Source organism: Bos taurus, chromosome 27 (assembly GCF_002263795.3).
Source record: "Bos taurus isolate L1 Dominette 01449 registration number 42190680 breed Hereford chromosome 27, ARS-UCD2.0, whole genome shotgun sequence".
Classification (NCBI taxonomy): Eukaryota; Metazoa; Chordata; class Mammalia; order Artiodactyla; family Bovidae; genus Bos; species Bos taurus.
Window position 1 is genome coordinate 3,571,071 of NC_037354.1, and position 14,625 is coordinate 3,585,695.

The following is a 14,625-nucleotide window of genomic DNA, read 5'->3' on the forward strand; positions in this document are numbered from 1 at the left end:
CTCACAAAATCATGTTTAGAGTTTGCACAAGACCAGACACATAAAAAAAGCTTTAGGTGTGTCTGAGTTCAGTTTGGTGCATGATCACACATGAGTGCTGCAGGCCTGAGGGGTGGGTGTCTAGAGACTCACCTGCAAAGGCAGACACCCTGGAGTTCACAAACGTCTGGGGTTGTTTTCGGGCCCCCTAGGCAGCGCCCTTGGAGAAGCACTCCGCTGTCCTCCATTAGCATTCTGAATCATGCCTCATGTTCTGCTGGCCTGTTCCGTAACTGGCATGGCTGTGACCAAGCAGAGGGCAATTCATCTCGACCGGCTTCTGTGAGAACTGGCGGCTGGAAACAATGCCAGCGATTTTATTTTTGGTCTATTAGTAAAATGACAGCACTAATTCACTTCACAGAGGAACCAAACAGCTGTCAGATGGCAGTGAGCAGAGCAGTGCCCGTATTACAATTTAGCTGTGCTGAGTCGGATGTTCTCACTGGCGCCGATTTGCACCATCAAGTGTCCCCACCTTCCCAGGGTACCAGGACACACATCCCATGCTTTTCCTTGGAGGGCACCATGAGAGACATACAGGCTATTTACCATCAGGCCTCCATTGGTTAACTTGCCACATTCAAAACATCAAAGTTTAAGGAAATGTATGTGACAATGCATGTTCTAAGAAAATTATTTCTGAAACAAAAAAACAATTTTCCCAGCAACATGAAAGTTGTGTATCAGCAGCCATCTCTAATAAATTTTCTATTAATTTCTCTGGGCATGGATAAGATGGAAGTAGGGACTTGAAATGGTTGATATTACATTTTACACTAAGAAGTTTACACTAGGAAGACCTTTGGGGTTGAAATCAAAGCATGAAGCCTGTCAACACAGGAGTTTCTGAGTACAAAATTCACACGCAAAGGAATCTTGGAAAGCTGGGACTTCACACTGCAGGAACTGCTGACACTATTACTGCTGTGTCTTAAACACACAAAGGTAAACCTTGTAAACAAGCTCTGTGTACAAACAACAGACAATGCAGTGACTGCTAACTCAACAATGACTGAATTCACTGACGCTCACTCCTGAGTCACCTGGTGTTGGACTCAGGTAACTAATCAAGTTGTCTCATAGGTTCCATCCATCGATTGTCAGCCTTCTGCAGAGTCCACTTACATTTTTGACTGGGCATTGAGAAAATCAGTTATTTAAGAAGCAAAACTGACACAGGAAAAGAAAGGCTGACTTCCCAAGGAGAGGAAAGAACTCTGACTGTAGGGTCAGGGTCCTACACAGTGACCGCCTATCTTTGTTAATAAAGTTTTATTTATTAATGTTATCAAGCTGTGTCAGGTGACAATCACCCTCACATCGTATCAGAAGAACTGAATAGTTGGGCATAGATCAAACTGCAAAGCCACAAATATCTACTATCTGGCCTTTGATAGAAAAAGTTGGCCAATTCTCTTTAGAGGGACCACACATAATCCCAGCTCTTCTCTGCCTCTAGAGGTCAAAACTTGGAAAATTGCTGTATCTCTATAGGAATAAAGGACTTACTCATAAAGTGTTAAGGATTAAATGAAAATTAAGATACAATACAGTATTTTTTTATTATAAAACATTTATATGACTCTAAGGTTTAATAGGCTACATGGCACCTTATATAGAGTTTGTTGAAAGAACTTTTAAATATATTAAGTGTGGCTAATATACCACCTGAAGAATATTATAAATGTTGTAATGCATTTCATTGTAATGTTGTATCTCATTATTGTTTAGAGAGTGAAAATTGTATCTATTTCATTGTTGTTGTTGTTTCATCACTAAGCCGTGTCTGACTGTTTGTGACCTCATGGTCTACAGCACGCCAGACTCCTCTGTCCTCCACTATCTCCTGGAGTTGTCTCAAATTCATGTTCACTGAGTCGGTGATGCTATCTAACCATCTCATCCTCTGCTACTCCCTTCCTCTTTTGTCTTCAAGCTTTCCCGGCATTAGGAAGTCTTCCAATATTTATTTCATACAGTAGTTTATAAGTGAAATGATACCTCAATTTTTTAAGACCTCAGTCTAAATTTATAACCATTAATTATAACCACATGCTAACTAGTTCCTTTGACTTAGTGAACTTAAATACAAAAATAATTTGCTATTACTACACTAAGATAAAAACCCATAGTTACTCTTGTGATTCATGCATCTGAGTTTTCCTTCCAAAAAAACAAGTAAATATGTAAATTTTGATACACATGTCAGAATTGTGGCATATGGGAAGATTTTGAGCAAGTGTGAAAGTCTTAAAAAAAAAGATGCAGAATGCTGAAACCCCAATTTTATTTGTTGAGATGGATAACACATCCAGATCTAAAATGTGTTCCATCATATTTCTGCACAAAATCTCCCATTTGCTACCCTCCCACACCCAGGCAGAACTGCAGGAGAAAACTCAGATGTCCCCCACACACCAGATGTCCACTCACCCACCCTCCTCTCCTTCCCAAATGTGGCTTTCCATTCCATTATCTTAATATTTAAAAGCATATTTTAAGAAAAGTGGATGTACGCTTGGAAAAACAAAATTAACACTTAGAAGATATATGATTAAAATGACTACTGCATCTTAATAGGAGCTATACAAAAAAACTCATGTTGCAAATCGACATGCCCCAGGCTAGTCTACTTTTGTTAAACAGTATTTTTTTGTTTGTTTTATTTTTTAACTCCTGAGGATAAGACAGAAATATAAGGTCATATTTTGAAAGAACCAATGTCAAGGATGTCTGCAAGGAAGCAAGTAGAACATACAGGCAGCAACTAGAAAGGGCATTTCATTCTCTGTTGTCACAAAAGGAAGTGTTTGCAGCCCACAATCTCCACTATGAGGTTTTATAAAAAAAAATATTTAAATACAAATAAATGAAAATACAATGGAGAATACAAATAAATTAAAAAAATACTGCCTTTCATAACTTTAATGTTCACTTTCATTTTTGTATCTTATTCTTTTGGTTAATACTTGGATATAACCAAAAGCATTTTGTATTTAGGTTTACATTACTCTGTGGAGAAAGGAAAGGCTACCCACTCCAGTATTCTGGCCTAGAGAGATCCATGGACTATATAGTCCATGGGGTTGCAAAGAGTTGGACACGACTGAGCAACTTTCACTTCACTTCACCTCACTTCTTACATTACTCTGAGTAGCACAGTTCAGTTCAGTCACTCAGTTGTGTCCGACTCTTTGCGACCCCATGGACTGCAGCATGCCAGGCTTCCCTGTCCATCACCAACTCCTGGAGCTTGCTCAAACTCATGTTCATTGAGTTGATGAAAGCATCCAACCATCTCATCCTCTGTCATCCCCTTCTCCTCCAGCCTTCAATCTTTCCCAGCATTAGGGTCTTTTCAAATGAGTCAGCTTTTCACATGAGGTGGCCAGAGTATTGAAGTTTCAGCTTCAACATGGGTCCTTCCAATAAACACCCAGGACTGATCTCCTTTAGGATAGACTGGTTGGATCTCCTTGCAGTCCAAGGGACTCTCAAGAGTCTTCTCCAACACCACAGTTCAAAAGCATCAATTCTTCAGCACTCAGGTTTCTTTATAGTCCAACTCTCACATCCATGCATGACTACTGAAAAACCCATAGCCTTGACTAGACAGACCTTTGTTGGCAAAGTAATGTCTTTGCTTTTTAACATGCTGTCTAGTTTGGTCATAACTTTCCTTCCAAGGAGAAAGCATCTTTCAATTTCATGGCTGCAATCACCATCTGCAGTGATTTTGGAGCCCCAAAAAATAAAGTCTGACACTGTTTCCCTTGTTTCCCCAACTATTTGCCATGAAGTGATGGGACCAGATGCCATGATCTTAGTTTTCTGAATGCTGAGTTTCAGCCAACTTTTTTTTTGCACTCTCCTCTTTCACTTTCATCAAGAGGCTCTTTAGTTCTTCGTTTTCTGCCATAAAGGTGGTGTCATGTGCATATCTGAGGTTATTGATATTTCTCCCGGCAATCTTGAATCCAGCTTGTGTTTCATCCAGCCTGGCATTTCACATGATGTACTCTGCATATAAGTTAAAGAAGCAGGGTGACAATATACAGCCTTGACGAACTCCTTTCCCTATTTGGAACCAGTCTGGTGTTCCATGTCCAGTTCCACAAAGGAGTGAAATAAACAATTAAAAGAGTAAGAAATGACTGATTATAGAACATGCAGAAACACATAGTGTAATTTTATATGATGCTCTTTCAAGTTGTTCAATGAAATCTACGGCTTATTTTGTTGAAACTAACAATAAACCCATGATTGATCTGTCTTCATGATGATAACTCAAGTTTTACCCGTTTTACTCACTCATTTCCCAAGACTTTTCTCTTTTTTGTTGAACTTTTGCAATATCTTGGGTCATAGACAAGTTGCACCTGAGAATATGAATCCTATACAGGTCAATATCATATATATAATTCAGAAGAGACTATATTCAGTTGGCCAAAAGTTAGCCAACTGGAATTTTTGGCCAAACAGAAAATTACAGTTTCTGCCTACAGTTAAAGAAAACAACTTTAAAAAGAGGAAAGAAATTGCCAGTAAGGTTGGAGATTTTTTAAATGAACACATTCTTTGAAAAATGTGCTTAGATTTGCACTACAGATGTTTGTTTGATATTCAGTGACCCACTAACCTTCGCTAGAAGAGTCTCAGAAACAATAACAAATTTACATAGTAAGTGCAAAGTTGGAAATGAACTCTGAATCTCCTGTAGATTGAGTTGAAAACTTTGCAGCTAAACAAATATTTCTATTTCTGTCATTTGAGCAGACATTTGGCATTAATTCCACTGTGTTTATCATAGAGTGAAGGATCTGTTCAAAGCTTAACTTTTGTACAGGGCTACGGGCTGACTAATAGTTGATATAATTTCCAGTTTTCTCACAAAAGGACCTGAAGAAGAGAGGCAGGTCTCCCTTCCTAAAACTAATTTTGATTTATCAAACTGTAATCTATGGAGATCAGCCCTGGGATTTCTTTGGAAGGAATGATGCTAAAGCTGAAACTCCAGTACTTTGGCCACCTCATGCGAAGAGTTGACTCATTGGAAAAGACTCTGATGCTGGGAGGGATTGGGGGCAGGAGGAGAAGGGGACGACAGAGGATGAGATGGCTGGATGGCATCACTGACTCGATGGATGTGAGTCTCAGTGAACTCCGGGAGTTGGTGATGGACAGGGAGGCCTGGTGTGCTGCAATTCATGGGGTTGCAAAGAGTCGGACACGACTGAGCGACTGATCTGATCTGATCTGAATATATATTTATCCTAATTTATAATGTGCTTTTCTAGCATTCTTGGATCTTTTTTGATTTCAGCCCATGGATGGTTGTGTGCTTTTCCTTTTATAGTTCAGATAAATCTCACTCTTTGTCATCTCCTCCTATAACCAGAAGCTAGGGGAAAAATGTAACTTTTCCTTTCCTCAGTGACCACAAAACAAGAGCAAAAATGCCTATCTACTTGAGTTAAGAAAAAAAAAATCGAAGTTACACAATGTACAACTTGCCAGCTAGTCCTAAAAGCAGAAAGAGCCACTCACCACTACACCAGGGATGAATTTGTGTTTTGCACTTTCACTAGAAAGATTCTATTTTTTTTAAATCTTTGACTATTTTTTTTAAGCTGAAGAGACAAAATGCACAGAGAAGTTGGGATAGAGGTAGACAAAGGTGTCCCAAGAATAAGACAGCACAAGGGGAAAAGAGCACAGAATGAGATAGTCATAAGCACTGAAGAAGGTTATATAATTCCCAGTTTAGAAGAAATAACCACCCACTACACTTACTGAGGTCATCCTCTATGCAAGTATTGCAGAATCGGAAGAATAAATTAGAAGTGTTGTATACCAAGGACAGAACTATGTGGTATAAAGACCTCATCTTCTCTAGATCTCGTAACAATTCAAGGTTGGAACTTTTCAATTTTACAAGTGAGGAATCTGATACAGTAAGGGCTTAAGTAATTTATCCAATGGTCATACTCAGTGATTGAGAAACTGGCTTGAATCCACACTCGGAATTTTTGCACCACCCACATGTAAACATTTAAGAAATTAATTTTGCCAACCTTCCCATTTCTAGTAGCAGAATGGTAGGAAGCCAAGACCTGAGGGTGTTTAAAGAGAGAGGTCATCTAATTTCTAGCATATTGAGTGGCTCATTAAGGACCAATGATAGCCAAAAAAGAGAATTAAAAAAAAATCATCCAATCTCATCATTTTTGCTTATAAGCTTCATTTTAAATAATGATTATTTACTACAGCCAAACTACCCTGAATATGCTTTATCTCATCTAAATAATGATCACTTTTCTCCCACATTATCTGAGATTACTTATTGCTAATCACATATGCATATTAACTTGGAGCAACTTTTCTATGACATATCTTTGCAAAAGATCCACAAAAAAAGGGAAAATTTTGGGTACAAAGGGTAAAACTTGAATTATCATCATGAAGAGAAATCTTAAGAAACACAAGTACAATTACACTGGGGGAGGTGAAGTACTGACCAATCCTTCCTTTGTTATTGAACAACAATGTTGAGGATGTCTTTTCTATGGAATTAATTTACCTTTTATTAAGTCCCTTTTAGACAGACCACTATTTCTGTGCCAGTGCTGGCCTTAGAACCCATGAACTCAGCCATTTGAAAATGATACTGAACGACTTAAAATTACCTGGCCCTACTTTTTTATTTCCATGTAAGACCCAGAGATTCATTTAAGAATATCCATTTCTAGCATAATATACATTTTTTTCCCTTTACAATGTTCATTACTTGATTTTTTAAAATACCTATTACAACAAGCTACATAACTCAATAATATAGAGAAAAACCAAGCTATCCATCTTCTTAAGCATTTCAATCACTCTCACATACATGTTTATTAACCATTCAGGTATCCTCCTGTACTTTTTTGGGTACTCATAGGGGTGTATGCTATACGAATATATGGATGATGGATACACATACACACATATGTGTGCATACATACATATACAAGTACATTTAAAAGTTATTTTCAACAAAATCGGATTATACTGTATTTTCCACACTTTCTTGTATCATGAATGTCCCCTTAGGTCAATACACATATGACTAAAACTATTTGAACAGTACTGAATACTTTAAAGAAAATGATTTCTTAGGATGATGTCTGAAGAGAAATTGTACATGATGATATAGAGTGTGACTGTGTATGGTGTGTGTGTGTGTGTGTGTGTGTGTACTGGTGTCTCACCAGGGAAAATGACTAACTTAATATCACTAAATAGGTACCACAGTAGAATTTATGATCTTGGTGGATCACTGCTATCCACTCTTACTGAATCAGAAACTGGATTTTGTAGTACACAGAGAACAAATTCATCTCTCGAGGGAAAACATATTAATTAAGTTCACAGAACATATGAAATCAAAAGGCCAAATTAATAGACTACAATTCATAGGAACCAGATCATCCATACTTACAGGACAGCCTTAGTCCACCCCAGAACTCAAGGCCCATCTATGAAGCCCAACTGTAATCTGGTATCAGAATCAAAACAACAGAAGTAAAAGATGAGATAAGCAGCAGAAATCAGGTTAAGGAACATTTGATGCTTCTGGGTAGCAGAGCTAATATTATCAACCTTGATGACCTTTATGTTAGTTATGAGACAACTGAGACCTTGGTGAAGTCTATGAAATGTTTTCTGTGGATAAAACACACCTATGTACAAAACTGTGCATCCGTTCAGATCTTCCTGCTCTGACCCAACATTCATTGACTTAACTGAACTTTTAGAAAGTCACTACTTCTCTCCTATCTCTGCACTTTTTGGAGATGTTAGTGTTCATATTACTACCAGGAATAATTAATTTCAAGTGCAATTCCAAAATCTTTGAAGAGTGGTCCTAGTGTGCCTACTGCTGAAAGAAAAGAAAGAAAGTGAAGTCGCTTAGTCGTGTCCGACTCTTTGTGAGCCCATGGACTGTAGCCCACCAGGCTCCTCCATCTGTGGGATTTTCCAGGCAAGAGTACTGGAGTGGGTCGCCATTTCCTTCTCCAGGAGATCTTCCTGACCCAGGGATCGAACCTCGGTCTCCCGCGTTATAGGCAGACGCTTTACCATCCGACGGAGAAGGCAATGGCACCCCACTCCAGTACTCTTGCCTGGAAAATCCCACAGACGGAGGAGCCTGGTGGGCTGCAGTCCATGGGGTAGCTAAGAGTCGGACACGACTAAGCGACTTCACTTTCACTTTTCACTTTCATGCATTGGAGAAGGAAATGACAACCCACTCCAGTGTTCTTGCCTGGAGAATCCCAGGGACGGGGGAGCCTGGTGGGCTGCCGTCTATAGAATGGCACGGAGTCAGACACGACTGAAGCGACTTAGCAGCAGCAGCACTAGCAGTTTACTGTCCGAGCCACCTGAACACCCTGCAAATCAAGAACAAGAGAGGGGACGAGGCTCTGGCATCTAAGCCTGGGGAAGGACCGTCGTGAGGACTGCCGGCTCTGCTCTCCACCACCAGGGGAGGTGTGTCCTCGGTAAGCTACGTCCTCAGCTGGGCTCACCAGCCTAGAGGACCTAACAGTCAAGAGGAAGGTGATTCTAGACGTTTCCCCTTCGTTTTAGCCTCAGTAATTGTTATGAATCCAAAGTAATGATAAAGCATTGGCTAATGGACAGCTAACTGCTGTTCTTCCACCTTCACTTTCTTCAATTGGAAATGCTTCTCTCCTGCCAGGTGGATCATTCACGTTCCACGCTTTAATTCAGGTTGAGTTTGGATAATCACTTCAAGGGAGAAATAAATCAGCACTGACATCCTAAATAAAGCTTTGAGCTTGAAGGGTAATAATCTAGCTGTTCTTTCTAAATCCAGATCCATGGATGTTAAACGAAAGAAAATTCTACTTGAGAGATGTGTCAGAGGGAAATGCCAAATGCATTCAGGGAACAAGAAACTCTCTCAGTAAGAAGCCCCGCCCACCACGGAGTTAATCACTTAGTGACGCTGGAATGAAAGGTCTGCTCTGTGGCCAAGTTTCACATTTCCCTGGTGAAAATCTAAGTAGTTTATGAACACGAAGCCCATTCTCTTCCCCAAAATAAATCATAATAAATGAAATCAATCCATTTAAGTTTTCACAGGTTTAACTGAATGGCCTGTATGGAGTCCATTATTTTTTAAAGAAGAAATGCTTGTATATGCAGCGGGTCATCAAAACTCTTTGTCTTTAAACCATTTGAGTGTTTAATTTTTGGGAGGTGTCTGTGTGCGTGTGTTTTAGAAACTTCTAGATAATAAGATGTGTTAACCAAAGAGAAAATCAAGTTCCAATCAGCTAACTGTGCCCTTTTAGGTTTTGAGGGTAAGAAATTTGAACTACGGGATGAGATTAAGGTAGGGCTGAGTGAAGAATTTTTATCAAACAATATATTTAAATATTTATTTAGAGCCACATGTCAAGTATTGAAATCTTTGCTTGGAGCCCACACTGCCCTCAAGGATGCAAACAAAAATGACCACAGGAGAGGAGGTAACAGGTGACCTCTAACAACTCGGGGGGGAAAGCTGCTGCAAGAATTCAGGATTCACTTAATCCACATTATTTCACTTCCATCTATACACATTTCGGGCACATCAATCATGATTTAAAAGCTAAAATGTGATGAAATTGTAAAATGGAAGCATTTACAAACGAAAGTGCTTCTGTCTGTTTACCTGTCCAGTGGGATGAATTTAGCCTTTCTGAGGATGTCACAGAGGAAGAGTTCTATCTCAGGGCTGGTTCAACATTAACCTGACCCCACTGACTGCACCGCCAGCCCGAGGGACCACACTCCAGGCCTACCGGGAGCTCTGAGTACAAACCAGGGGACGTCCCACAGTTCTTACAGGTGCTAAGCTGTTGTCCGCCACATTTTTGCCCATAATTCTTCCTCACTCAGAAAGACCCCCCAGTGACCCATTTTCCTTGGAGAACGTGTATTCAATGACTGATACAAAGTCGGCATTTAGCACTGGCACTCTTTAAACACTTGGCAGTACAGCTCAAGTATTAACTCCATCAAGATCTCTGTCCCCGCGTACACGGGCCTTCCCTCCTGCCCAGTCATGCCAAATACCATAGCTAGTTATTAGAACCAACTGCACTCTCTGTTCTACTGAATTTTGTCATTTTTGCCTACTACTCCTTCAGAAAAAACACCATTCTCATCATCATCTTTGTATTCTTAACATTTAGCTCAGTATTGAGCCTCTGGTAGATACTCAATAAAAGCATAATAAATGAGAGAGAATGAGTGAGTAAATCTATGTCCATTTACACAAGGATATACATATATGCTCCGTGCATATATAGTGTGTGTATATACATATATACACATATGTATATATATACAAAAGTGTGATTTTTGTGTATACACGTATGTGGATACATGCTTATCTTTATGTGTGTATTTCCATACATGTAAATAAATATTATATTAGAGAAAACATAGTACATTTTTAAGAATGACAACATCTGGAAATAGGCAGATTGATGTTTAATTTCCCCTCTTCACTATTTAGTAGCTATAAGGTCTTGACTAACTAAGTTACTATACATCACTATTTCATTTTCTCTGTCCAGTAATATTAGGTAATTTTGCTGTGCTTATAGGAATCTTGAAGATTTAATAAGAAAATGTATATAAGAATTCATACCATTTTAGGCACGTCTAGTCATCCATCCGTTCATCCACCTGTCTGCCTGTTTATTATGTATCTACCTACCTATCACCTGTCTTAACTACAGATTATCAATCTATCCCTTTCACCTATCTACCTATTTTCATTTATTTATTTACTATCTCTCCATAGAGAAACATATACCTTAGTGAGGACATAATGGTATAATCAATAGAATGAATAATTTTAAGACAAAACAAAATGAAAGGGCAGAATTTCTCTAGAATAGAATTTTATAACCCAGGGGAGTGTCTTTAAGCATCTTTGTGGGCAGCTGTTTTTTTCACTCCATCTAATGTGCTAGTTTGTATGCAATACAGTTTCCTGCCACAAGCTAATCTTTGCAATTTAGTAATGTCAAATTCTTTCTCACTCTGCTGGTGGTATTTTTCCTAAAAAGATTTTTTTAAAACTGTCAGATTCTTATAGATTTCAAGCACAAAATTTAAGGCCAATATATTCAAATATGGCACCATGGGAAGGTGAGATAAATGCTGAATGTGTAAAATTAGTATTTTATGGACAAAATATTTGACTGTCTACAATTGTGGTTAGTTTTTTTTTTTTTTCCTTTTCAACTACCATGTCAGCCAGATTTTTAAAGAAATATTTAAGAAAATAGATTCTTACCATTTCTATCAGGTTTACCTTAGACAAGAATCCAACATAACCTTCCTTTTACCTCAAACAATTACAGCAAAGGTAATTTCTGTGGTAAAATGTGCATAAAATTTCTGTTCCAATTTCTTTAAAAAAGAAAAAAAAGAGTCATTCCATGGATAAAGCCTTGGACAACTTGGTTTCCAATCAATAGAATTGCCCTACACTATCAATAAATGTTCTATAGAAGAAAAGTATTAATTTTAGTGAATACACATTGGACTCAATTTGAATCACAGAATCAGGGCTTTCTATTCAAATGCAGCTTGTATAATATCTAGAAATTCTTTTTATACAAATACTAGAGTATAAAAATACAATGTCAAAGAAACTTATTTTACCTGCAAAAATATTAAAAGTCAATCTAAATTATAGAAAACAATTGGTAAAAAAAAAAACTAAAATTTTAAAATATAACCAATACTAAAATTACTGAAAGTTAATGTATGAAAAATTACCAAGTAATTCATGAAACATCTGAAGTGATATTCAGGATGTGCATTAATAAGAGATGTGTCACTTGAAAATAAATTAGATTTCAGAACCAAAAACTGGGAGTGAAATTATTTTCATCATACATTCACTAGTGTTTCTAATATTTAGTTCACTTTGTCACTAGTAAGACAAAATATTAGAACAGAGAAGACTTGCCTTTTAAAAAGTGAAACAAATAAAATTATCAGAGTGACGGGTTCTTTGGGGCACAATTCTAGATTGTCACATGTCACCAAATGGATTTGTTCTCTTTGTTCTAAAGTCTCATGACAGCCTTGTCACACGTTTGTCACGATATAATATCTGTCGTGTCTTGACATGCCATGTTGAGTTTCTGACCTCCTGGAAGATTTTTTTTTCTTAAATCATAAATAAATGTGGTGATACAAATAATTTTATTTCAGTAACTGAGATCTTGATGAAAAAAGTTGGAAGGTAGAAAGAATGAATGTTATTTATATACCTAAGGCTTCAATATTGGACAAGCATAAGAATACTGATAGTAATTCATCTCATTGTAAATTACGTGTAATCCTAGTGTATTTATTATAAATTTACCAAATAAAATCATGCAAATTCTTTGGCTGGCCATGAAGAATAATGTTCTGTGACAGAATTAGGAAATATAACTTTATAAAATACCCTATTAAAGTAGTAACTTCAATTTTATTATTCTATATTTATGGCTTAAAATATGTTGATTTTATCAACAATCTATGAACTTACCCACTACTTAAAAAGCTAATTACTATATGTGAATAATATTAGTGAGATATGTATAAATATCTCCATTTAATTTTCAGGGTTAAATTCAATGACTGAACACATTAATTATAATAATTTAATTTACTGTTTCCATATTCCTTAGGTAGCTTAATATCTCCATGTATGAATAATAATTTATGTAAATAGTACTTATCCCAAAGTAATGTCAACAAACTATAAAGTCCAGTGCCCAGATCAAGTCCAGGTTAAGTTTATTACTAAGCCTATCTTGTATAGACAGATTTTTTTTTTTTAAGAGTGGAAGATTTTCTCCCTATTCAACAAATAAATATAAATAAAAAATTAAACATAAATTTGGAAAAGTTGGTAATCATTTAAGAACTAGAAAAAAATTAAAGCTCATTTAGCATTAAAATTTTAATTCAAATTTTCCTCAGAGGTCTTGGATAAGACATAGACATTTTATTGTATTATTTGGTTTATATTAATTACTTGGAAGACAGTGTTGTCAGTGTAAAAACCAGTGGGATTCGATGTTCTAGTTCCAAAACAACTTTAGATATTTTTCTGACTCATTGGTTAGGCTTAATATTATATCTGAATAAGTGTATCTAAATATTTTATACACTGGTCTCAACATAAATCTCACTTTTTCCCATGACCATTATATTGGTTGGTTATAGCTGTGTATACATTTCCTGTGTGAAATGATATTGATAAACCAGCTGATATTTACAAAGTTTTAGTTTCTTCTGCAAAAATTCTTGTCTTTAATCTTCTATTTAGACTGCAATTAACCTTATTTCAACAGATAACACAAATTTATTTTATCAGTTGATTTGTAAGCTAATAAAAAATATTTTACAAGTAAAGATATTGCACATTTTATGATTTTTATTTTGCTAACAAAGCACTTTTATTTTGATGCTTTGCTTTCAAAATAACGAGTTGTATTTACTTGTAAATATCAGGCTATATTGTAATGCAACTATTGCAAACAAAAATTTCAAACATCTTCACACAACATTTTAAAAAATGCATTTAACTCATGGCTCTGTTTTTCTCATCATTTCTCCAATTTTGTTGATAACTTGTAAACATTTTTCCCAACAGAGACAATCTCACCAATCATTTTTCACTATGCCATGATGACAACCACAAACACCAACAACAACAGCCCAGAAAGATTCAGTTTAAGTATTCATTTGGCAGTCACTCAGCGTCAGTAGAGTTTCTGCAACATTTATCTTAGGAAATTCACCAAAATACCATATTAAGGATCAACTTTGTCAGAAAGGGAAAGAAAACTGCAAAGGTTTCTAAAATGTTGAAGCATTAACCCACCTTCCGAAATACCATATGTGCTGACTGGACAAGTTCTGTTTCACAGTAGCTAGTACAGATTGCTTCAGAAACACTTTTGTAATGTCAAGTGAGAAAAAAATTATGTGAAGCTGGGGTATACAGGAAGTGGTAGATACAAGCAAATCTGAAAGCTAGTAGCACCTATTAACCTTGAACTAGCCTGTTACTCTTCCAAAGATTAAATGATCCCCAGGTAATCAGTAATGAGCTTAAAGATGAGTTACTCTTTCAGGCAATGGATGCACGTTTATATATAAAAGCAATGACCTGGAAGAACTGGAGTCAGAGTTAGTATAAAATTCTAAGCATTATTCCACATAAGACTTTACTTAAATAAAAGGATGAATTGTTCTGTTTATATTCCTTTGCAAAGAGGACAGTCTAACCTTGTATTTTCTGATAATTGCATAGTAGCTAAGTTCAGTTGCAAGAAGCATGTGTAGATTTTATCTTTCTAAGAAGAATGATTTTTGCCAAAGTGTGTGGAGTACTGCAAAGAGGAATACACACAGAGGCGACTTAATCCAGGAAGGCCGCTAAGTGAACACTGGATTGGGCCCACCTCCACCCTACATAGCCCTTTTCAATTCATGGGCTTCAGA

General features: G+C 36.9%; 1 protein-coding gene across 2 annotated transcripts in view; it reads right to left on the bottom strand.

Annotated features, from left to right (window-relative positions):
• CSMD1 (CUB and Sushi multiple domains 1) overlaps positions 1–14,625 on the bottom strand; it is a 2,064,317-nt gene that overhangs the window by 1,421,935 nt on the left and 627,757 nt on the right. The window lies entirely within an intron of this gene.